Genomic DNA, 25,227 nt, shown 5'->3' with positions numbered 1-25,227 from the left:
TATACTTTCATACTTTTATTATACTTTAAAACTTTTTATAGTTTTTATTTATTTTATTTTTATATTTTATTTCTATTTTGATATTTAGATGTTGGATAGCTGCAAAAGCATTTCACTACATGTGGTACACTGTATAAACGTGTATGTGGCCAATAACGTGAATTTGTTTTTGTGTGTGTGTAAATGAGTGGGTTGACTTCATGAGGTTTCGGATTTTCAGTAAAGTGTGGATTGATTTTTTTTCCCGCTCTCATGGAAGTGACTTCATACCTTTTTGAAAAATCAGGAAATCGAGGGGAAATAAAATTAAATTCATGAAATCCTTGTTTTTTTCCCCCCAAAAAGACTAACATCGACGCCGATTGTTATGTTCGATAATAAAAGCTACGGAAAAAATGACCGGTTCGAAGAGCAGCCACCGTGCCACGGCGGGATCATGGAAAAAAGTCATGGGACGAGCTGAAGGGAGAATGTGGGATATGTGGGGAATTCAGACACAAAGTTTGACGTTTGAACTCTGAAACCTGAGAACTGACACGCAACAAATAACTCGTTGCTTAAGCTTTTTTATTTTTTTACTTACTTAAAGTACTTAAAATTAAATATAGTGAAAAAATATACAGTAAAACACACATATACTGAAATATACTAAGTCAAAGATATACGTTATATGGACAAACGATTGGGGCACCTGATCATAATACTAAAGTGCTTTTCGAAAATTCTACTGAATATTCAGCCCTTATTCACTGTTATAACTGCACAATTCTGGGAAGATTTTCTTCTAGAATTTGTGAGATTTGCACTCGTTCATCCACAAGGGTGTTAGTAAACTCATGTACTGGTGTGTAGTAAGAAGTCCTGGGGTGCAGTCAGCGTTTAATTCATCTAAAAGTTTTTTTAATAGGGTTGAGGTCAGAACTCTATAGTAGGCCACTCAAGATCTTCACTCCAACCAATGTAAAACAACACATGCCACATGGGGCTGGAAAAGTCAGGTGTCCCAATACTTGTGCCTTGGGATGTTGATTAAGGTGTTTACTTCATTCATGAAAAATACAAATAGATCGCATTAAATAATTTCTTTAAAATTGTTAAAAAGTGATCAAACCATCACCAAAGTCCGGGTATAAAAGAGTGTATCTGTTAACTTCAAATGGACATTTTTACACAACTTTTTTTTCCCCATACTTTCTGTCTAATTAATACTATTATAAAAAATCCCAGGTTACAGAGTTTGTATGTTTATGGAGGCAAATCTACCCCCCCCCCCCCCAAAAAAAAAGGATTCTGTTTCCATAAAAAATCAGATGCTCTTAATTATCGAGCGGTTCATTTAGATTACACGTCCAAAGTCAACACAATCCTGACTCCATCTCTCCAAGCGAAATTACAAATCAGAGTTTGTGTTTATATGAGCTTTTGTGCTCTGGTTTTGTTTAGTCACGAGTTAACACTAACAGGTCTCTGGCTTCAATTGAGTTTAATCCGAGTTTAAGTTAAAGGTGAACAGAAGTCTGTTTGATTTATTATTTGCAGAAAGTCTAAAAAAAAAAAAAAAAAAAAATGAGTGAAAGTTTAGTCTGAAAACCATCGAGTCACAAATTGTAATGAGCTCTTTCCTCTTCTGCATCCCCGATTGATCGCGCCGGGGGAAAGTGAGTCGGCGCTGAACTGGCCACTCGATAAACATTTAATAGGCGGCGGTCGTTTGCGGCTGGGTTTCAGACCTTGCGCATGAATGACGCCTCCTGTGGCCTTATTCCTCTCTGATACTGCTTTCAGGAATGTACAGCTCGTTTTCTCCAAGTGTGTGTGCATGTGTGTGTGCCAAGGTGGAAAGGTGGGAGACTTTTTTGGACAGTATGTGTGTATGTGCATGTGTGTGTTGGCTGGCCTCCATTTCCACCTTCCAGGTTCCTGTTCCAAAGTCTGAACAGCTCTTTGAGAGAACTGCACTCCACCTGTAGACCTGCATATGTGTGTGTGTGTGTGTGTGTGTGTGTGTGTGTGTGTGTGTGTGTGTGTGTAGGTGTGTGTGTGTATGTAATAAACTAAATTATAATATTGTTGACTCTGTTTGATCAAAAAGTGTTGATTCGTTTCCTTCAACAGCAGCATGTGCTCTTCTATGCTTCCCATAGTAATATCTCAATCACAAGGATAATCAATAATCAGTGTATTTAGCATACTAAGCATGCTAATGCTTTATGCTAATGCTAAGCCTACTATTAAGGATGTCTTTTAAAAAATGGTGACATGCCTCTAAATTTCGCTAAAAAAGAAATATGAATTTATTATTGATTTATTGACGAAACATTTGATGCAATGAGTCGATTCTGAAAGAAAACATTGGTGCTTCCTGTTTATTTTGTAGCTGTATTGCTACTATATCATAAGTAATAACAGGCCCTAAATCAGTAACCGGCATAACTTTAAACGGATAAAAACTACCCATGGATCTTGAACTAGCTCCGCATTATATATAAATTAAATATAAATTGTAAAATTGCAGAAATGAAACGCGTTACTATTCCATGCGGTTATCGGGGGAGGGGGATCAACTTGCTTCAGTCTCTTTAGGATGAATCAGGCTGTGCTACAAAAATGCTTCCATCTAAATCTGTTACATAAAAAGTTACTTCATCAGTAGCATCATTATTCCAAATAAACCCTTTTTTGTCGATGTGGAATTTTTTTTTTTATATGATATCATTTAAATATTATTATGGAAAATAATCAGCATTTTCATTATGTAAGCAATAAAAAATAAAAATTATATATCACAGATCATAAAAATCAGTTAATCTGGTAAGATATTTTTCATTGTGTTTCACAACCTTTAACTAACAATGATGAAAAGTGAGTCATAAAAAAAAATTCTGACAAAAATGTACTGCTAGAAAATGCCGTTATTATATCACCATGTTAAACTACATGCAGCCGGGGGATCACACAAGGGTCCAGATACGACATGACAACATGTTGTACTTCCCCGGCTTATCGTGTGTCATCTGTATCGGCCCCCGGTTCGATAAAACAGCGTCGTGTGCGAGCGGATACATGAACTTCAAAACAGTCCTCTCTCTCTCTCTCTCTCTCTCTCTCTCTCTGTCTCTCTCTCTCTCTTGCTTTCCTCTGCTTGCTTTAAAAGGTAACTGAGGGCATTTAGACAGCCAGTGAAAAGAAGTCAATATCCTCAGGAGGCCTGGGCAGATTAGAAAAATGTCACTTTCTTACCGCAGACAGAAAAGAGGCAACACACACACACACACACACACACACACACGCAAAACAATAAGTATAAAAAAAAAAAAAACTTCAAATTTCCTTTCTGTTTCTCTCTTGCTCTTTCTCTCACACACACAAATGCGCGCACACACACACACGACCCAAGGGTATCAGGGCAAGTTGCTGCAGTCGTACACCACCGTCACCTCCTGTCACAAACGTCTCACAATCCCCCCTCGGTGTCCGAGCAGCCAACCAACCACGAAACACACTTCCACAAAGCTATCCTGCCTGACTGACTGGATCCTCGTATGTGTATGTGTGCGTGTGTGTGTGCGTGTGTGTGTGTGTGTGTGTGTCTGTGGGTCGGTTATCAGATTTTTGACCAATCTCTCATCACACTGTGCCTCTGCTGAGTGTTCAGCCCGGATCCTATAAACAGTTTTGTTTGAAAGCTCGGCGTGCCAGAACGGCGACGCGAAGCGTGACGAGGCCATGCAAAGAACGCTGCCGTTTTACAGCGACCTTCCCGCCGCCTTTCCTCGCTGCGTGCTACGGAGTCCGAAATCAACCGATTTCACGCGGGGGGTTTATGTTGTGCTCGGGGAAGCTGGTGAATCAGCAACAGTCTAATGCGAGAACAAATTTCCCTGCTTGAATATTGTCCGATTTTTCATATGATTTGCATACGATTTGCATATTGCCAATGTGACTTTGATGTGACTTGCATCGTTTAAGGGCTTCCGTGTCGGATTAGAGAGCTGTGAGGAAATGCGTGTCATGTAGAACATTTCATTTTCAATGAATAAACCAAATATTTGTGAATATTACCATCAACTCGTACTCTGTGTAGTAGAATTGGGTGATGTGACGATATCTCAATGTTCTAATATTAATAAATGATCTCAGATATAAGATATTTTTCCTGCACTTGAACTCAGAGACCCAAACCTGAATAGGAATACTGAGGGCCTCCTCGGCCTACTTCAATACCTGAATTTGGTGGCTATATGAATGGTGGCTAATCTCCACAACCATCTAGTAAAACATCTTCCCAGAAGAGCTTAATCTGACAGCAAGTAGTCAAAATAATTTGGTATGGGACATAAAAAAAGCATATGCAAATCTTATGCTCAGGTGTCCACAAACTTTTGTCCATATTGTTTATATGTATGAGGGATTTGTTAAGGTACTTTTATAATATTACATTATATACTGACTTTTTTCATTATATAATCTGTATAGCCTGTATTGTCTTGTATAGTCTTGTCTATAAGCTAAATGTATTATGTTATATTTGTATATATGTTGTGTATGTTATATTTATGTCTGTACTTTGAGTCACCAACACTTGACCAATAAAACCTGATTCTATTCTATTCTATTCTATTCTATTCTATTCTACCCTTAGTAATATTGCTATTCTTGCCTTATAATCATCAGTTAAAGTAAATGTAGTCAGAACACATATCGTTTAATTATTAAAGCCTGTTGAAAAATTGTGATATTGCCTTTTTTTTTTTTTTTTGCATGAGAAGGCAACTCCTGAATGCTACCCCTTGTTCTGTCTTCTGACACTCTACAATTAGCCATTGTTACTAACTGCATCCAGCATCAGTACTCTAGATCTAGTACATAACCATGAGTATTTCAAAAAGTACAAATCAGATCTCTCGCATTTTTTCTATTATCAGCATTTTATTCTGCAATGGATCTTGTGTGTCTGTGTGTCTGTGTGTCTGTGTGAGTGTGTGTGTGTCTGTGTGAGTGTGTACATGTGCAGGAGAGGATCGTTGGGGGTTCAAAATAGGAGAAAGTTCACAGTAGCAAAAAATGATTCCCATTAACACTCTTGCACAGTAATTAGCTATTTAAAAAGCTAATGAGCAAAATTCAATCCCTGATGTTTTATTTTTCACTAATTAATTATAAAAGCGGTTGCATGAGAAAGCATCATTTATTTGACAGCATCTTCACACCTACATGGTACTGTTTTGGTGTGTGTGTGTGTGTGTGTGTGTGTGTGTGTGTGTGTGTGTGTGTGTGTGTGTGTGTATACGGGATTATAAGCATAAGAGCACCTGCTTTATCGTAATGTATTTGGATCTAGCCCATGAGCTAAGTTTAATACTATCTTCTCTCCTTTCCCTCGTGTCTCGGTGTGTGTGTGTGTGTGTGTGTGTGTGTGTGTGTGTGTGTGTGTGTGTGTGTGTGTGTGTGTGTGTGTGTGTGTCACTGGTGAAATTTTTCTGTCAGAGATGTGACACAAAATTCAGCAGAAGACCCGAGCTATGGAATGTGTGTGTGAGAAAGACAGTGTGTATGACTGTGTAGGTGTGTGTGTGTCCCAGTGTGTGGGTGGGTATGAAAGGAAAAAGCAGCCTCCTCAAAGAGGAGCTAATTAATAGATAGCATGTTGGAGCCTCTGTCAGGTTTCCCGTCAGCTTACGTCTTTTTTATAATAACAAAAAGAAAAGGGGGGGGGACGCAATGCTGAAGCTCAGAGACTCTGGCTCCAGGGCCCTGTGTTGACTAACACGTCCTTCTTCATGTTTCCTGTAAACTGTAAATGCCGGTCAATTAAAGTTTAAATGTATAAAAATGATGAAGAGAACCGGCACGAAAACGGGAAGCAAAAAAAATGATGGATCGACATTGAATGTTCGGTTGAATATGCTTTACGCTGGCATGCCTGCTGTACACGCGACTGCCAGGGGATTTAAAATGGCAAAGGCAACGGCGTGACACCCGCAACTATAATAAAACATGTATAACAAACAAGAGCCAAATATATGAATAACGAGAAGCATTTCTGCTTGTCGTGCAAATATACCATAATGCTAGTCTTGCACGGGCTATAAATAAACTGGAAATAAACAAACTGGTGTAGCAGGAGAACAGCGTATTTCTGTGCGCCTGTCGCGTTTTAAGAGGTGACTCCAGCTGCCTTGGGGTGAACTTTTAACCCTGTTACTTCCACTGGGCCTGGGAGTCGAACTACAGCGCCAACAAAGCACACTGTGTGTGTGTGTGTGTGTGTGTGTGTGTGTGTGTGTGTGCGCACGGGGGTGGTAAGAGGTGTCTCCACACGCATGTCAGTCATCCTCAGCCGCTTACGAACAGCTTGTCAAACTCCAATTAACCGGCTAATAAAGCCGCCATCACTCCCCATACAAATATCCCCAACCCGTGTCAATTCTTTTGGCATTGATCAGAAAGCTAAAGCTGCTAAATCCTCCATCAGAAGCCGTTCAGCGTGCCAAAAGAGACGCTTAGCGTTATGTTTCTACAACAAGCCTACGAAATAAATCAATAAATAAACCTTGATCGTGTCAATTTGTCCGAATTCAAGATGGCTGTCTGAAGTGTCCAGAGAAACAGATTCAGCATGACTCAGACTTCCTGATGCTTCGTTTAGACTCCGCAAGATATAGCGCAAGCCATCGCTGGTGCATTTTCTAAGCTTTTAAACACTGCCTGATAGTCATCAATAAAAAAAAGTGGTAAAAAAAAAAAAAGGGGGGGGGGGGGGGGTTGGGGGTTGTAGAGCACTGATTTTACAACCTGAGCACTGAGCGCTTTTTATCTGGCTCCGATCCGACTCCTTGTCAAGAGAACCTTGCGATAAAGTCGGTTTCTAACTATGCCAATCGATGAAAGTAATTTATTTACCTCGCCTAGGCAATTTGAGTTCCGTCTTGAGGAAGCAGGAGGGAGTGTAAGAGAGAGAGAGAGAGAGAGAGAGAGAGAGAGAGAGAGAGAGAGAGAGAGAGAGAGAGAGAGAGAGAGAGAGATAGCTCTCTATAGATTTATATTTCTCTTGGTGAAATGCACTGGGACGCGCAATATAACTCCGTAAATCAGGGGCAGGTTAATACGTCCCCCTTAAATCTACGTGGGATCATAGTTAGGCCAATTCAGCCAACTCTCAAAACTGGTAGCCAAAACCCAACCCTCAAGGAGTAATAATCCAGATTGCACTGTTTAAATCTAATCTCTGGGTTTTATATCTGTGCTGCTGGTGTGATTACAGAACTATTACTTACTTTTAACAAGACAGAATCTCAACACATTTCTGTGTGATTATAAAAAAAACTCACTACAAAGAAAAACTTCCACTTTCATCTACAACTTAAATAAACGGTATGGACAAAAGTATTGGGACACCTGAATTTTCCAGCCATATGTGGTTCATCCCCAAAATGTTACCACAAAGTTGGAGGCACACACTTGCATAGTACATCTTTGGAAGTGGAAGCATTAAATCTTCCCTTCACTTAAACTAGGAGATCCAAACCAGTTCCATAAAGATATGGTTCACATGGGTTGGAGTAGAAGATCTTAAGTGGCCTGCTATAGAGCTCTGATCTCAAACCCTACTAAACACCTATAGGACGATTTGGAATGCTGACTGCACCCCAGGCCTCCTCACCCTACATCTGATGTGTTTGAATGTGCACAAACTTCTACACGCATTCTTCAAAATCTAGCAGAACACCTTCCCCGAAGAGTGGAGGTTTTTATAACAGGGAAGTAAATATTTAATAGTGAATGGGATGTACAAAATAAAATCACATATGAATCCCAGGATAGACAGTTTTGACATAACCATTCCAAAATTTTTCACACAAGTCTAGACATGCTAGCTTCTACAGTTTAGCCACAATTTCTTGACAGCTTGCTAAAAAAACATTATCTTCATACAGGTCAATTGTGTCCTGTGAATCCATAAATAAGTTTAAAAACAAAGTGAAGAAGGTACAATTCTGGCTCTGTTGGTCTTCTTACTGTTGCTTAGTTTAGACATTGCCACCTTCTAAAAGCAAGATGTTTGATCTACCAGTGTACTTTTTGTGGCTTTATTCATATAAAATCCACCCAAATCATTTCCTTCCTAGCCATTTTCCATGCAGTCATATTAAGCACATCGGTTACTTCACCTGCCTTTCCTGAGTAGCGTGTTGCAAGCCCACCAGGCTCTCTGAACATTCCACCCAACCGCAGCTCGTACATTCTAAAGAGCCGCTGGGTATTTTAATAGTGTGTGTGCTGGATCGGCTGCAGAGGGTTACAGTGCTTAACTCTGCTGGATGATATAAAAGGTACTTAAATAACACAATAATCAATACAAAAACGCCAGCACTTATGGATCCCACTTAGCGACCGATGAATATTCATTAGGTTTGTAACGGGGGTGTGCGCCGAGCAGGCTCTAGGTATGGCGGTAAACTTATTGGCACGAAAGGGCAGACCAAAGGTTAGCTCATTTGTAAACAGAAGTATAATCCATGTGTGTGTGTGTGTGTGTGTGTGTGTGTGTGTGTGTGTGTGTGTGTGTGTGTGTGTGTGTGTGTGTGTGTGTATGTGTGAAATAGGAGAAAGCAAGCAAGGGAATGAAAAAAAGCTTATCCCAAGCGGCCTAATGCTTTTTTTTTTTTTTTTTTTTTACTGTTTTTGACCACACTTTAAACTTAGTGCAACACACTCCATTTCGAAACATTGTTTTTCAGATCTTTCATACAATCGCATTTATTAGTTCTATTTTCTCAAAACGTATTATTGGTGTATAGTGTAGTGTCACGTAGGGACAAAAGAAACTCTTAAAATTGACCCAAGATCATAAAAATCTCATAAAAATGTACTCATCTGCAATGTACAATGCCTCTTACTGAGGAATTCCTTTAAAATGTCAATAAATAAAGGATTTAAGAGAGATTTTATACTTTTTACTTAAAGTTGTATAACTTATGATAATGATTATGATGAGTATGATAATAAAAAATATTCATTCAATAAAAAAAAAAGAGTATCAGACAAATTACTTTTACATTCAAAATGTTTTCAAAAGTGTTCAAATCTATTTTATTCACGAGAGCCCATGAAATTCAAACCTACAGGTTCAATTAAGTCTTCCGTTAATTTCCGGTTCCGCCATGTTTTGGACACGCACTCTAAAAGGAAAGCTCTCCAAGCAGCATGATTTGTTAAAGTCCTCATTTCGACACATCGCTAAGTGGGTTTAAGTTTGACAGATAGATTTCAGCTGCTGTTTGGACGACTATTGTTTTGCTCACTTTTGCCGCCTTCTCTATTTACAAAGCTGCTTAAGGGAGGCTGAGGCAGCTGCGTATTTTATTCTTTAAACCCTGCGTCTACAAGTTCTCCCCCTTCATCTACTGAATCATTCAGTAATGGACACTAAGAAAAGCCACTGGGTGCTGATCAAAGATCAATTTCCCGTCTTTACGTCACAGTTACGCTCAATAAGAGTCTAGGCTCATGCATGTGAGACCACGGGTACACCTGGGAGTTGTAGTTTACTGCTCCATTATTGTTTGCGGTATGTCGTCAAGACAGTGGACGGTATCCCAGAAATGAAGGCTTTGGGCTTCCAGCAGCATTAATTAACTCCTCATGCCTGTCACAAGCAATAAAGTGCAACGAGTTCAGACATATCAACAAGGCCAGGCGGTTGCTACGAGGCAAAAAAAAAAAAAAAAAAAAGGTGCAACTTTGAGTGAAAGCACTCGGCCAGGTACCGTGTTACCTCCAGTTCAACTGGTAAATGTACTGAACACACTGTGCATTTATGAGCTGTCTGCACAACAGTCGCCCAGTTAAGGCGTGCAAATCGGATTTCAGCTCCACTTTAAACATGCAACGCAATAATCATATTTTGGGCCTCGGCCAAGTGGCATATAAAAATATCCATAATAAAAAAAAAAAGAAGAAAATGAGCGGATCTGGTTTAGGTTTATTAAGAAAGTACCAGCGCTGAGCTCGGCGAGGGGAACGTCCACGGTTTTGATATTAACTATGAAATCATTCACATATGGAAGAGGTTTAGGCTCAGCGAAAAACGGTAAGCTCGCGACGCTCCGAACTCTCGGGTCCCGCCCACTTGAAGTGCGTCGATCAAAAGCGCCCTTTGCTTCACCCGATCCTTTTCACAGCTCTCCTGTATCCGGAAAAACAAATTCGGCTGCACTGACAACATGTGAAGATTTGGGCCGCTTTGGGCCACCGGGCTCACTTTTTAGCGCTCGGTCCATAAACTGGGCGTCTGGAACGAGGGCCCCCCGTTTTTTTAACAGTACACAAACTCAACCCTCAATTACAGTTCTGTGAATACACTCATAGGCTGTGGCGACCGCACTGTTTACCACTTCTTCTCAACATTTTAATAGGATCCAGGCCGATTTCAAATAAATATGCATGATCGCGGCCCAGCTACGCTGTTTATCTAAAGCGGCCTCCTGTTGACCTCGCTGCCATCCACGCCTTCACTCTCGCTCGCTCTGCCTACAAGTCATCAAGTCCAAAAGAGAAAAAAAAAAAACAAGAAAGAAAGAAAGAAAGAAAGAAAGAAATTCACAATGTGCGGTCACTTTAAGGCAGCTGACGCTCAACAAAAGCTGAGCTATAATTTATCCTCGCCAGCCGGACAAAGCCTGGAAAAGCTGGTGGAATGTTTGCTAGCTGCTTGGATACTGCGCATGAAGCAAGGGGCCTTCGTATTGACGCAGCGGCTGAGAAAATAACACCGGCCTGTTTACTGAAGCCTTGCTCAAATATCTACAAACCTTTTATCAAAGAGTGTGCTTGTGGCCGGAAAAAAAAAAGAAGAGTCACCCAAACACTCAGAGACAGAATGCGAAATTAAATACAGAGGCAAAAGAAAATCTGGTGAGAAAAAAGTTCGCTTCTTCCTCTCACCTCACTGCCCTACTGTCACTTGTGTGTTAGAGAAGATACATCATACTGCAGATAAAGACCACACCAAACCTGCAGGCCCATGTGTCAACAATGTTTCCTTATTCATTTCCATCAGCAACGCCTGATCTGCTTTCCAAAGAAAAAGAAGTTGAAAAGGGGAGAGAAAAAAAAAAAACTTTCCATACTTTCCATGAATGAGGGGGACATCTGGTATTTTGTACAGGAGGGCTGTCGCGGGATGGGGATTGAAATAAGGCCTCGTCACTGGCGCAAAATGGTAACCAATCCCTGCAGAGAGAGCCGAAATGACTCTGCCACGTCCCTGAGCGATGATCTCATCAGCCAGAACTCAGACTGCAGAGCCGAGACAGGCACCAGACAAATTCCACCACGAGATCCTATTCGCTCCAGGCCATGATAATACGAACGAATATTTACTGAAACGCATACCCCCCTCTCCTATCCCCAACCCCACCACACACACCCAACAATCCAAGGGATGGACCACCAAATGAAATTGAGTCACACCACACTAAAAGTACCTAATAATGATATAATAAACAGCATCATTCGATTGACAAATACACTTTTATTGATTCTAAACCACAAATAACTCTATTACAGCAGCACCAAGCTTCTCATCTTTATGTATGGTGTGATCGTTCCCTTCAGCGCCTTGTCTTTAAACCAAACCAATAATGGCACAAAGACATGACCCGTGCTCGAGAGCGCTTGGCAAGGGCCAACGGTACGTGCTCTCCTGACTCCTCGTGCCGTTTCCTCAATCGGATCTATAAGCCTTATGCCACCACTTCTCTAATACCAACAGATGCCAAAACGCCTCACCCGCCCACTCAATCCCTCCCCCCACACACACACCCCCACCCTCCAAACTCTCCATCACAGCTCTGATGCCAGACACACTCCAGCGGCTGTGAAAAAAAAAGAAAGAAAGAAGAAGAAGAAAAAAAAAAACGCCTCCACTTCATTAAGAAAGTAAACACAAGTACTGTCTGAAGTGTCTAATTAGTCTCCTAATTACTCCCTGCTCGTTACTAATGCAAATTAGATTACGCTGCTTAACTTCATCGTGTCCACAATGCCGCTGTTAATTGAGGCCTTTTGAAATTAAATTACTTGCTAATTAGCATATCAAAACCATTAATTCAGTGCCAGGAAGAAAAGAAAGAAAGAAAAGGAAAAAGAGGAGGGGGCCAGAGAGAGAGAGAGAGAGAGAGAGAGAGAGAGAGAGAGAGAAAGAAAGAGAGAGAGAGAGAGAGAGAGAGAGAGAGAGAGAGAGAGAGAGAGAGAGAGAGAGAGAGAGAGAAAAAACAACAACAAGCGCCAAGTTTTTGCTAATGAGTTTTGCTAATTGAATACGTACATTTGTATGTCAACATTGAGATTTTCGCCAGCCAGGAAAAAAAAAAAAAAGAAGCTAAAATCTGAGAGCGGGTCATGCTTTTTAAAAAGCCGTTCACACTTTAAGGAAAGAAGTTCGTATCTAAAGGGTGGAGAATGAAACATTTGAATAGATGTCATGTTAATTAGTGCCTTTTTTTATAAATGGAGACCGGACACTTTTTTTTCAGTGAAGCTAAAACCTCGAATCGTCAAATCGGACACGAATCATGACTCCTCAAGAAAATACGAACTCGCATAAAGCCAGGCAGGAAATTTGTTTTGAGTTTTAAAAGACCCGGAATATGTTTTAATACTTTGCTTCTAAAATAAGTACGCCCCGTATTCGTCTTAAAAAAAAAAAATCCCGCTCCAATATCGATTTTATGAGATGTCGTCTACCGACGCATTCAACTTTTTCATTCTTTTCAAACCTGACTCTACAGGATGAGAAGAGCAAAAATTGAGAGGTAGCTCCTTTTTACACATTGGAAAAAAAAAAAAAAAAAGAAATAACCATAATAATCAGATGTAAAGATATTATAATTCCTTTAAGGGGATGCATTGAAAGTGCTGCACTACAATATTTGCCCTAAGTGCCAGAATTACCATATTAACCAGTTACCATTTGAGTAAGTTGATTAAAAAATTGATTATTCGTCTATTTCTTTTAGGAGTTGCTTAATCAAAATCTAACATCCTTGAAAAATTAATTTGAAGCCTCTCTTATCAGTTAATTAAATCGGCTTGGAAGTCATTTTTCTGTGAAGAGTGATTAGCGTTCGCCTCGGCTCTGTTTGAGAGAAAAAAAAGAAAAAAAAAGGCAGATGAGGCTCCGAAAAACTTTTCAACGTCTCATCAAACATTCACAAATAAGAAGAATAGGATTTCTTTGAAGGCCTGTTCTCTCTTTCTCTTTTTTTTGCACCCCTCCCAACACACTTTCTTTCAAACCTATACGCCTTTTCTGATAAATTGCACTATACCGCCGACCCCCCCCCATCCAAAAAAAAAAAGAAGAAAAAAAAAAAAGATCTCACTCTCATTAACAAATTCTCATTAACCCAAATAGAATACGAGGAAAGGAAGGAGGTGGGGACCAGAGGGTGGAGAAGCGGGTGAGGTAATAAGACGATCGCGGGATAGATGGCTGCGTGGAACTTTTGCTTGCTCTGCTGGGATTCAACCTTCAGCCAAATTAGAGCCGAAAGAACAGCCAGCGACATTAAATGTGCTTTGCAGATCGAGCTTTTTAGGTCCCTTCGAGGGATTTATAAATCAGAAATAAATCAGAATCCGGGGAAGAAAAAAAAAAAAAGAAGAAAAAATGGAGAGTTTTTATCAGTTCAGCTCAGAGATGAGAGGAATCCCATAGGGAGGGAGAGGATCTGAGGATTGGAATATATACCCATAGTTCTACGTGTCATATTACATAATAATAAGCAGTGTCTAAAAGATTCATGTGTGATAATTTAACTAATAAACACATCAATATCTACTACACTCGAGGTGGAAAAGAGCCATAAATAAACTCTCACTCATATATATATATATATATATATACATACATACATACACACTAATGTGCATTCTTTTTCCATCTTTCATCCACTCCTCCCATCACTTTTCCTACACTCCCCCTTCTCCTTCTCCACAAAGCCTCTTTATCTCTAAAAGAGGGTGGTCAGGTAATCGGCACATTTATCACATACCTAGCATTTCGGCGCTTTTTTTAGGGGCTTTCTGCGACACGGTGCTTTTGCCGACTGTCCATATTTTCGAATTCCGAATGGTTCGATTCTTTCTGTCTGAGGGTGTGCGTGCTCCTCTCCTCCTCAGGTGCAAGTGCAGCTGTGCTACGGGCCAATTAGCCTGATTAGGCCGTTATTAAATGATTGGGGGGGATGACGCTGATTACTGCACTAAAGGGGCGCCGTTTAGCATCAATCAACCAGGATCTGTCTGCATGCACCATGTTTTTTTTTTTCTGCTCATTTTTCCTTTCCTTCCCCCTTCAGAGGGTTGTTTTCTTCTTAGTTAAACTCTACATATGATGAGAATGAAAATACGTCACTACTTGGGTTTTTCTTTAAAGAGTTAAAAGTACCTCTAAGAGTTCTTATACACTTCTGTGAACTGAGTCTATATAAAAAGTCCAAGACGTCCAACAAACTGGATTTTAGATTTGCAACAGGCGGATCCAGAGATCTGACCTGCTCAGACCCGATTGGGGGTGGGTGGGGGTTTGGTTAAAAAAAAAACATCATGCGTGGACAGAGGGTGTCTTTTGATAATTTTTTTCCCCTTTAGTTAAGTATGAAAAGAGCAGGAGGGGGACAAGCTAAGGCTGTGTTTTGGAAATTAGCCGTGGAAGAGAGAGGGGTTGCTCTGGGGCTGAAGCGAAAAGAAAGAGGCGTCCGATCGGCCTGCTACGCCTCGCGCTCCTTGCCGTCTCGGGTTAAACGGCACCCTGGAGATGCGCGCCGTTCGTGGAAACTTCCAGAAGTTCTTCAGTTCTTTACTACCAGGCCTAGACATAAAAAAGCTTCAGCGTGTGGCTGTGGCCATGCAAACTTCCCTCAGCGACTCGACTTTCCCCTCTCTCCATCCCTCTCTCCCCTTTTCACCTTGCTCAACCATAAAAAAAAAAAAAAAAGAGGAAAGTGAAGACTCAGATCAAAAAAGAGAAAAACTGAAAAATAAAGCCATGGCGACCTTCGTAGCATGTTTGTGTTCGTTCTCTTATTATTTTCTTTTAGGGTATTGATATTGTGAAGCTCAGATTCTTCAATCTGCGTTCCTTTCTTTTTATTTGTATTTTTTAAAGTTGCTAATTGCGACATTACTGCATTTTTTATTTATTTTGTACAACACATACTCCGAAAAGTAACCTTTACATCAGAAAAAATGTTTGTGCTGTGGTTTGTTGTTTTGTATTGAATTTTATATAACATATTGCTATATCTAAAATGCAGCTAACTCGTGTCACGTGCACTAAAATACGGCTGTTGTACTTAACCTTTTAGTTTGAGTGGTAAATTTGTAGCACCATCAGATGAACGCCTGTCTTGATCGAGTTTTCATTTCTAAAATAGTTTTCATTTTATTTCTGTTTTTTTAAGTCAAAGTGACGTGTGAAGAAAGACGATTTAAAAGAAAAGTGGCGAAACTTTGAAGCCTCGTGCACCATGGCACCTTAATTTAGATCTGTTAGAAAAAAATGCATGGAGAGAAGAAAAAAGAGAGAAGAAAAAAAAGAACATGAAATTTGGTTGTGTGTCCTGTTTTAATTAAAGCACTCGCTCCTGTTTTATCATAGATTCAGGGATGCCATGAGACTGATAGACAGACAGACAGACAGACAGACAGACAGACAGACAGACAGACAGACAGACAGACAGACAGACAGATAGATAGATAGATAGATAAACAGGCAGACAGACAGAAAGACGGGTTACTTTAACTCTGCGTTAGACTTTTGGCTCTGGTGTTATTTAAGTGAGTACTAGGAGCTTTGAAAATGCACTCACTTGCGTTGTAATGAAAAATCGTTGCGTCCACACACACACACACACACACACACACACACACACGCACACACGCACACACACACAAATGCACAAAACTCTGCTTTCACTATCCTAGCCAGAAAAGAAACTATAAAACATCTTCTCAATGAGGCTGCTGGAGAGGAGATGTCAGTTCGGGTAGGCTTAGGGAAGGCTTCTCTCTTGACCGACCAACACACACACACACACACACACACACACACACACACACACACACACACACACACACACAGAGTACTGGGATTACTAAAAGAGAAATAATGAGTCTTTCTTCATGCTGAGTGAGGGGGAAAAGGGGGAGGAGGGAGCATCTGCTGTTGAAAGAAAGAAAGCGCTTAATTACAGACAAACGCGTTGCCCAGAACAACCTGGGAGCGCTCGAAAATGGACAAAAACTCAACTTGTCAACTTTTTGCCGGTGAGCATTGCACTCATGTAACTGCACTTTAAAAATAATTTCAAAATCCACAATGCAAAGCCATGCAACACACACACACACACACACACACACACACACACACACACACACACACACACACACACACACATGCTCTCTCTCTCTCTCTCTCTCTCTCTCTCTCTCTAACTCTTTTCCACACTGAGTGGAAAAAGAGACAGAAAAAAACTTCACTACTTGTGGGTAGGAGGAGGAGTGGACAGATGAGGGAAATCCTCTTCAATTTTTTCTGTATGAAGGGAAAACTACCTGTGAAAAAATCTGGCAGGCAAGTGGCACTGACCATGACACAGACACACACACACACACACACACACACACACACACACACACACACAGCTCACCTAACCCAAGTCTGACCACAGATCGATCCATCAGCCCCAAGGACACACACACACACATATGCTAGGGAGGGAGAACAGGGGACACTGTCTAAGTGTGTGTGTGTGTGTGTGTGTGTGTGTGTGTGTGTGTGTGTGTGTGTGTGTGTGTGTGTGTATACGGAGAGGAGGAGCGGGTGGGTATTACACAATTATGCAGATAACAGCTGGGGATAATATAGTGGCAGATGTGCCTCGGTCAACAATGCCTGCTGCCCACAGCCTGCAGATGGAGTGCAAAAAAAGCAGTTCTACTCAATGGTTACTCCATTTCAGCAAGTGCACACACACACACACACACACACACACACACACACACACACACACTTTTCTTCTTTCTGTCTACAAATAATAAGCACTAAAGTGAGTAAAAAAAAAAAAAATATATATATATATATATTTATATATACTTTTCTACATAGCCTAATTATTTGTTTATTTATTTATTTGTTTTTCTGTTGATTTATTTATTTCTCATTAAACGGCTTCTGTATTTTATTTTATTTTTTTCGTTTTTTTACATGGAACAGATTTAATCTAAACGCTCCACTTTGGTCCCATGAACACCATCATCAATCACCATCAACATCATCCCCATCAACCCAAAGTACAAAAAAAAAAAAAAAAAAAAAAAAAAAAGGAGCACTTCTACACACCTTCAAGCATCATGAGTGGAGTCATGTGATAAGTCATGAGGTGCTGGCAAAAGCAACATTTCTATTAATAGTAATAATAATGAATAATAATGGTCATACAAAATATTCATCATTTTAAAATAGGAAAATGTGCATTTAATTCTACAAAATCCAATTTCTGAGTCCCGGAAATCAAGCACTTATTATATAGAGCAGTGTATGTGCTCGATCTAAAATCTAAAACAATTTAAAAGAATATATAAAAAAAAAAAAAAAGGAAAAAAAAAAAGACAAACACACCCAACCAACTAAGATACATTTCTTTTAAGGCTTTTCAGAAAAAAAAGTCAAACGTTTGTAGCGTTCGGTGGCAGCGGAGACACGGCTTTCCGTCACTGTCTCGTTAAATTTCAGAAATTTCCGGGTCGAGAGCAAGCGGCGAGTTTAGATACAGGAGAGTCTCGTCTTTTTGTGCGTGTGTGTGTGTGTGTGTGTGTGTGTGTGTGTGTGTGTGTGTGAGCTGAGTGTCATCTCTGAAGCTCATCTGAAACTTAATCTTTCCTCTTCCTCTCACTGCCTCTCGGTTCATCCTCTGATCAGTGTCAATTGAAAAGTCCTACACACACTATGGCACTTCACTCTGAGTGCTTCCCAAAGGACATGAACCAACACACGGCCTTTAATATCTCAAAATTCCCCCAAACTATCGTTCATTACTTTGTAAGATTATACAGAGTAATTTTTTTATTTGTACTAAAACCAGTCAGGAGGGGTTGTTATTATTAATTATTATTTCTTTTTTTTTTTATATAAAAATGATTTAAATGGGGAAATGATTATTATTAATATGCCCATCTTGTAGAATAAATTAGCCTGGACGTACAGTTCGACTCTGTAACTCTCCTCGCACTTTCCAACAGCTGGCTGTGGATTAGGATGTGGATTTGTCACAAAGAAAAAGACCACAGAGGGAGAAAAACAACTCTAAAAGATCTACTCGGCTCCTGGGGACCAGCGTCTGGCTGAAGTTTGCTAATCGCGCGGGCTGACGGGATGTTCAGCGGCGCGGATTTTATTTATTATTCGGGTTCTTTTTAACGACACGCGCAACTCCGAGAGAAACTTCAAGCGCGTTCACTCCGGAGTTGTCATTTAGTCGTCAACCTCGTGTCTTTCACTGGTGCATTAAAAACTGCTGAAAGTTTCTCTCCCTCGCAATCTTTTTTCCCCTCTCTCTCTCTCTCTCTCTCTCTCTCTCTCCAGAGGAGCTTAACTGATATGTATGCCCCCCTCTTCCCCCTCCCCCTCCTTCTCCGCCTGATGGACGTGATGGTTTGTCAGTCTTTAACTAGGGTTTTCAAAATATACACAGCGTTGTGTTATGAGGACCTTCGTGAAAAGCGAGAGCGGCGGAGGTGGAGGGGAGGAGAAGCAGGATTGAGAGAAAATCCATAACCTAAATACAGCTGTCAGGCCGAACGCAAAACTTAGCAGGAGCGCGTTATTTGTTTTTTCTTCTCGCGCTTAAAGCTAAAGCTGACCGTGTCAGCACATGTATCGATCAGGCTCATCGGAGTGCGAGGTTTCATCGACGATGGTTTTCTTTCCCCTCGTTGGTTACAGTCACCCTTCTACGTATCTCACCCTCTTTCTGTCTCGCGGGTGAAAGCGTTTTCTGAGAGCTGCGCTTTTTCCCGCCAGCACGCTCCACTCCAAGCACTGATAATAGGCCATAAAGCTGGGCCGTTGTCTGCCCAGTGCTCTCCCGGGACGCTTAGCTAATGGATCACGAGGAATAATGACCAACACCTCTGCCACTAATACAGTCATTTCCGTCCTGACTTCCTCTCCACCACTCCGCTCTGGAAATGGGCCTCGACCCAGCTCTATGGGGTGATCTTAAAGGCATCCGTTCAACTCATAACAACCTGGAATAATGCCGTAGAACGGTTCCCAGAGGTCGGCGTATGCACGTATATATAGATACGTTTGGGGGGGGGGGAGACTTGCAAAGAGAAACTCAAGCTGCCAATGATGTTTAATCTCGATGCAAGAAAGCCGTGGCGTGAAAAAAACAAAAAAACAAAAACCTCCCTACCTCCGTCGGCTTCGTGCCGTTCATCCGAGAGGGTTCATGCCATCTCTACGCAGCACGCCGCCTCAATTAATCAGATAAAGTGTGTCATCTGGAAAACATCCCTCCTCTTTCCACCCAAAAGGAACCTTTTCTTTCTTCCCCGTTCACACATGCAACAGTTTGTGTTAAAGTTCGACTTGTTTTTGTTTGTTTGTTTTCGCTTGTTTCTCGTTCTCCGAGAGATTTAAGACTCTTAATAAAAAACACGCCTCACTGTCAAAAATGTTTTACAAAAAAAAAAAAAAAAAAAAAAAAAAGGGTGTCATTTATTATTCATGCAAGAAAATGCCCTGGCTCGCTGGGTTTCCACTGAATAACATCTTCAATTAAAACCACATGTTTTAATCACCGTTGCTGCGTCGTTGCTGGTCGGCGCGAGAGGCGACGCATTCAAAGGAGGCAAATGGCCGTAAAATCCAGGCCTGACCCTTTCGCTCAGGGAGTATAAAAGAGGCAAACTTAATCATTGCGTATTTCGGACAAACCAGTTTGAGTGCATCGAGGAAGGGGTGGGGGGGTGGGGGGGGGAAACGGTCAATAGCGTGACATGAGGTCAAACAATACACAAAAAAAAAATCTTCATTCTACAAGCTACTCTTCAGAAACACTTTGATCGGGCAAAAAAAAAAAAAAAGGATTGATCGGAAAATATTTAACAGAATAATATCATTTTTGAAACCAGAAAAGTGTTTAATGGTGATGGAGCCAACAAGTGCACGAAAATCAGAAGTGCTTGCAGAGAGGAATAAAACCCAAAATATCTTACACTCACATTTATATCGCTTAGAGCTCTTTCTCTTTCTCACTCTCACACACACAGAGACAAACAATTAGCTACAGCACATCCTTCTTTTACTACAAAACCACCAAACACTACTAACATCTGTTAGTTCCAAAACTGAACTGATACGACACACAAATGTTTCTCCTTTAACGACACACACAGACCTGTCAAACCTCACCGGTTCCACTACAGCAAAACTTCTGAATTCCATGTTCACACACTCCACTCTCACTCCAAATTCAAATGAGTTTTAATATAAAAGAAAGCAAAAATGAAATGTTTAGAGTTAGAAAAAAAAAAAGGAAAAAAAAAAAAAAAAAAAAAAGAAGTGTGTGAGGTTTCCTTCTTTTTTTTCCCCTCCAGCATTTGGCCGCAGAAGCCGGTGTGTGAAAACGATTTGTGTGAAGTGGGGCCGCTGGCACTTGCGGCTCCGAAAGCGACACAAAAGCTCACAATGCGGCTGAAAGTCGCCTCCTCTGAATTATCCTCATTACTATCGTTTGTGTTCGTGCAAAAAGAAAGGGACGATCTGTGCTTCACACTGGATCGCTCCGCCATTCAAGCGAGACTGAAATGAGCAGGTAGAGGAGAAAAAAAGGGGGCAAATGTCCACGATAATATAAATATACACATTTTCTCTAAAATTATATCAACAGGGCAAACTGATGCATATGCATCCCAAAAAATATCATTACCGAACTAAACAATATTCTAGGATTTTTGCACATGATTCCATTTGTTCATTCTGGCACATGGTGCAACCAAACCAGGCACAGGATTGATTCATAGACAGGCAGATTCATGTGCAGTCACTTCTTAGGAAGAAAAATAATTGAGCAAGAAGAGGAAAAACTGAACTGATCAGAAAGTCGCTCGGGTTCAAAACTCTGTGAGCCGACTGTGATGTTCTCGAGGCTGTGCATGGCACCGGGCAATAGCAGCAATGCCATTGGGAAACAGGGTCAACGAGCCGCAGGAGGAAATCTATAGCGCACAAAGCCCTGTCCGGCATCGGTCACCCCGTAATAACTTGCGTGTCAAACCTGCTGTGCCATCCGGTGTGTACTTTTTTTTTCTTTACATGTCAGAGAAAAATGTGTGGCAAGAAACGCATATCAGTCTGAGCTGCATTACACACTCCAGGATTTATTATTTAGGCCAACATGTGCAAAATCATGCATATGGAAAAACTGAACCTTACCTTGGTCGTAAGTCCTTCGTTTTATACTATTCGTGCATCATTACTGTTTTTTCTTCTCATCACACATAATTACATCCATGCACACACACACACACACACACACAAACACACACAAACACTCAGACTAAAAGGAAAGTTTGAAGACATTTTATGCTGTGTGAAAAAGTGTTTCTCACAGTGAGTAAATTGATACTCAGTGAAACCGAGGTGCAATATGATTTTTTTTAATAGATCTATAAATATCAAATCTATATCAAATCTCCAGTTTTGTAGTGTATCTTCATTTTGTGCGTGGAGCCTAAACGGAGCGCGAGGCGAAAACTCACTTTCACTCTATTCGGCATTACAGGGATTAAGTGTTCTTGTGCTATGTTCATCATTTCTAAACGTTCAAATAATAAGCAGCGGGTCAAAGTTCCACCCCTGACAAGTTTCCTCCGTATTTTTTTCCCCCCTCCGGAAACCAGAAGACAGGCGTAACTGTTCTTTATAAAGCCTTATAGAAGGCTAAATCCACATGGATCAATAACCATCTGTCATGCTCCAAATCAGCGCTGTCACTCCCGAGCGCTCCAAATCATTTTTTTTCCTATTAAGTGATAATACATATTTTATTCAATCAAATTAAAACAAACTTCACGCTAATACAAGGAACCCCAACACACTTCTTTTAAAACGTAAACCACGTTTTTTTTGGATGATCCTCTTTGTGGTTCACTAAGAAAGAAAATGGTCTCAAACCTGAACGTTTAGGAAACTTGAACGCTGCGTGACAAATCTGCAGTTTAGACACTAAACTGGGGGAAATCGATGATATTATAATATTGATGCATTTATTATTCATTAGTCCTGATTTAATAAAGATCACATCATACTAAGAATGGCGAATTTGTTTGTTTTGTTATATCACAGGCCTCTAACAGTAGTCGTACTATTATCATTATCATTGCTAGCGTTATTATTTTGATGCATATTATTTATGAATTGTATGAAATGCGTGATTAGTCACGTAGAGGCGTGATTTTTATCCGCATGGGTCCAAATAAGAAAGAACACAAGGCCCAAAACATGTTAATAAGATGTCAAAAAGTTTCTAATCGCCAATGCATATCGTATATATGTCATTTTTAAATATATATATACATATATATATATATATATATATATATATATATATATATATATATATATATATATATATATATATATATATATATTTCGAAATGCATGACTACATTAGAATGCACCTGAAATGTAGATAGGTTTCTTTCTTTCTTTTGCTTGCAATGCATAGGTGAAAGTCGCCTCAAAGTTTGATTCAAACGCATTTTTTTTATTCGCTCGTGCTGCTATTGCACAAAAAAAAAAAAAAGAAAGAAATTCGCACTTTTTTCCCAGGTGCGACTTCAGGTGATCATTTCAACACATTTAGAAAATAACAAGGATTTTAAAACGCGAATAAAAATCATAAGTCGGATTTCCTACAACTCAATTCTTTCCTAATTAATGTATTTATTCGTCTAATATCTTTATTTTGTCAGTGTAGAAATGACGCTCCCGTGCACGCGCGCGCACGCGCTGGTTTTCAAACCCTTAAGTAAATCGTAAGTTGTCGCATTAGTGAATAAACCAAGAGCGAAAAGGATTTTAAAAGGGAGAAAAAGTTTTTGAGAGGTAAACATAAAGAAAGAAGAATGATATGAACCTGTTTGCAAACTCGGAAGAAGTGAAGTTTCACGGCGCGCGCTCGACCATGTGGATGTTCTCGCTCCCAGGTTCGGCTTGAAATGTCCCGGTGATTCCAAAAAAAAATCAAAAATCAAAACTAAAAAAGCGGCAAAAACACCAGGAAAAAAAAGCACAAAAGCTTTTAAAAAATGCTCAATTTCGAGGGAGCATTACTTTCAATAATAAAAAAAAAAAGACTTCAATGATCTCTATGTCCTTCCTCTTTTTTGTTTGTTTGTTTTTTGGTTGCTGTTGCGTTGTTTTGTTTTATTAGCTTCCTCTGGATGGTGGAGTAGAAAACAAAACCCCGTGCACACTAGCTCATGATCAATGCAACAACAAAACAACAAAAAAAGAAAAGAAAAGTTCGTGAAAGCGAAAACGAGCGCGAGCAGCTTCTTCCCCGGCTTCGCTTTCTTGCTTTTTTTTTCTTTCGTTCGTTCTTTCTTTCTCACCTTCCTTTCCGTGCTTTACTTCTCTGTTACTTTTTCCCCCCTTAGTCTTCTCCCTCTTCTTATCAAGTCTTCAGGAACGCTTCGCCTTAGCTGGCATCTTCCCCTGTCCCGCACCTCGCGCACTCTTTTCTCTTCTTTCGGAGAGAAATCAGTGTTGGATTACTCGGGGCTCGCGCGCGAGCGGCGGTGATGTGTTTGGAGGACAATTGACTCTCTACCGTAATGCGCCTAAAACAGGTGCGCGTTCACGCGGCTCCCCCCTTCCTTCTCCTCCTCCTCTTCTTCTTCCTCCTCCTCCTTCGCTCCAAGCTCCTGGGAGCTTAAAAAAAGGAAAAGCAAAAAAAAAAAAAAAAAAAGAAAGAAAGAAAGAAATCTCGCGCGCCCGGAACAGACCTGCACGCGGGTGCATGAGTGCGCGTGTATAAATGTGTGGGTGCGCGTGCTTGTTCTAGTGTGTACTGTATATGCGTTAGAGCGCATGTACTTTTTTGTTTGTTTGTTTGTTTGTTTGTTTGTTTTTTTGCATCCTGCCCGTGCATGGTTTGGAGCTTAATCAAACAACAGATGCTACTAAAGAGTATCAAATTAAAATATAAAGCGATTCATAAGAAATTATAAATAAAATAACATGGTTGAAATAACAGAAACAATAGAATAACGATAGGAGATTCCCCTACCTCTCAACAGAGAAACTCTAAGCTAAATCTGCCTTTATCTCCTATTATTACTCAAAGAAGAACACAAATAGGGTTATATAATAGTATATAATAATTCTATTTATAATATATAATATATATTAATAAATAGGTTTTAAGACTGATATCAGACTGTTGCTGATAAGCACTTATTCACAGTCTATCCCATAAAACCAGAGGTGGGAAATACCCACCCAGCACCCACCCAGAGGTGGGTAGTTAAGTAGATTTTTCTGGTATCAGTACTTCACTTTTTACTTTCACTCTCCTTTTTTTTTTTTTTTTTTTTTTTTTTTTACAAATATTTGTACTTTCTACTTCTTACATGTTAAAAAAAAGGCATGTTACTTTACTTGAAATCTATTTGGTGAAATGTCAATATTTTCAATATTTTTTCTTCTTGTTGCACGCCGTTTTCATCCCATCAACCTATTGCACGGCTTTTCCAATCTACCGCTGGTGTATCATTTCCTGGCTCTCACAAGCCAAAGTTTAACCCTAGTTTACAAAGCTAACAAGCAGGGAAGAAGGCAACATGAAGTCTGGGGTTAACGTGGATAAGACAGAGGGAGTCAGTGATGTAAACATTCCTGATCACCTGATCATCGTCATCTTTTCTCTGCGTTTGTTTTATATTCACATTCATTCACAATGTCCTTTCTTTACTCAGATATAGAAATTAATTAATAAATAAATAAACCACTGAAAACTTATTTTTAATTAGTAAACAATTGTTTACTATTGATGCGCCAAGTCTTAAATCAGCATAAAAATCCGCCATGATGCACACCATGAACCCCCTGAGGTCACCATGAACCCCCTGAGGTCGACAAACGCG

At 40.2% G+C, this 25,227-nt stretch overlaps 1 protein-coding gene across 7 annotated transcripts in view; it reads right to left on the bottom strand.

Annotated features, from left to right (window-relative positions):
* foxp4 (forkhead box P4) overlaps nt 1-24,062 on the bottom strand; it is a 128,762-nt gene extending 104,700 nt beyond the window's left edge. For 3 of the 7 annotated variants that reach the window (XM_083534116.1, XM_083534117.1, XM_083534120.1), the window contains exon 1: nt 23,217-23,978. The gene's annotated coding sequence lies outside the window, so the exon portion shown is untranslated. Of the gene's footprint in view, nt 1-23,216 lie in introns of all 7 variants that reach the window. The other 4 variants (XM_083534118.1, XM_083534119.1, XM_083534115.1 and 1 more) reach the window with 4 other exon arrangements.
* Nucleotides 24,063-25,227: the final 1,165 nt, after the last annotated feature.

Source organism: Silurus aristotelis, assembly GCF_946808225.1.
Source record: "Silurus aristotelis genome assembly, chromosome: 28".
Taxonomy (NCBI): Eukaryota; Metazoa; Chordata; class Actinopteri; order Siluriformes; family Siluridae; genus Silurus; species Silurus aristotelis.
The sequence above is the reverse complement of the archived record's forward strand: the minus strand, read 5'-3'. Positions and strand labels throughout refer to the sequence as shown.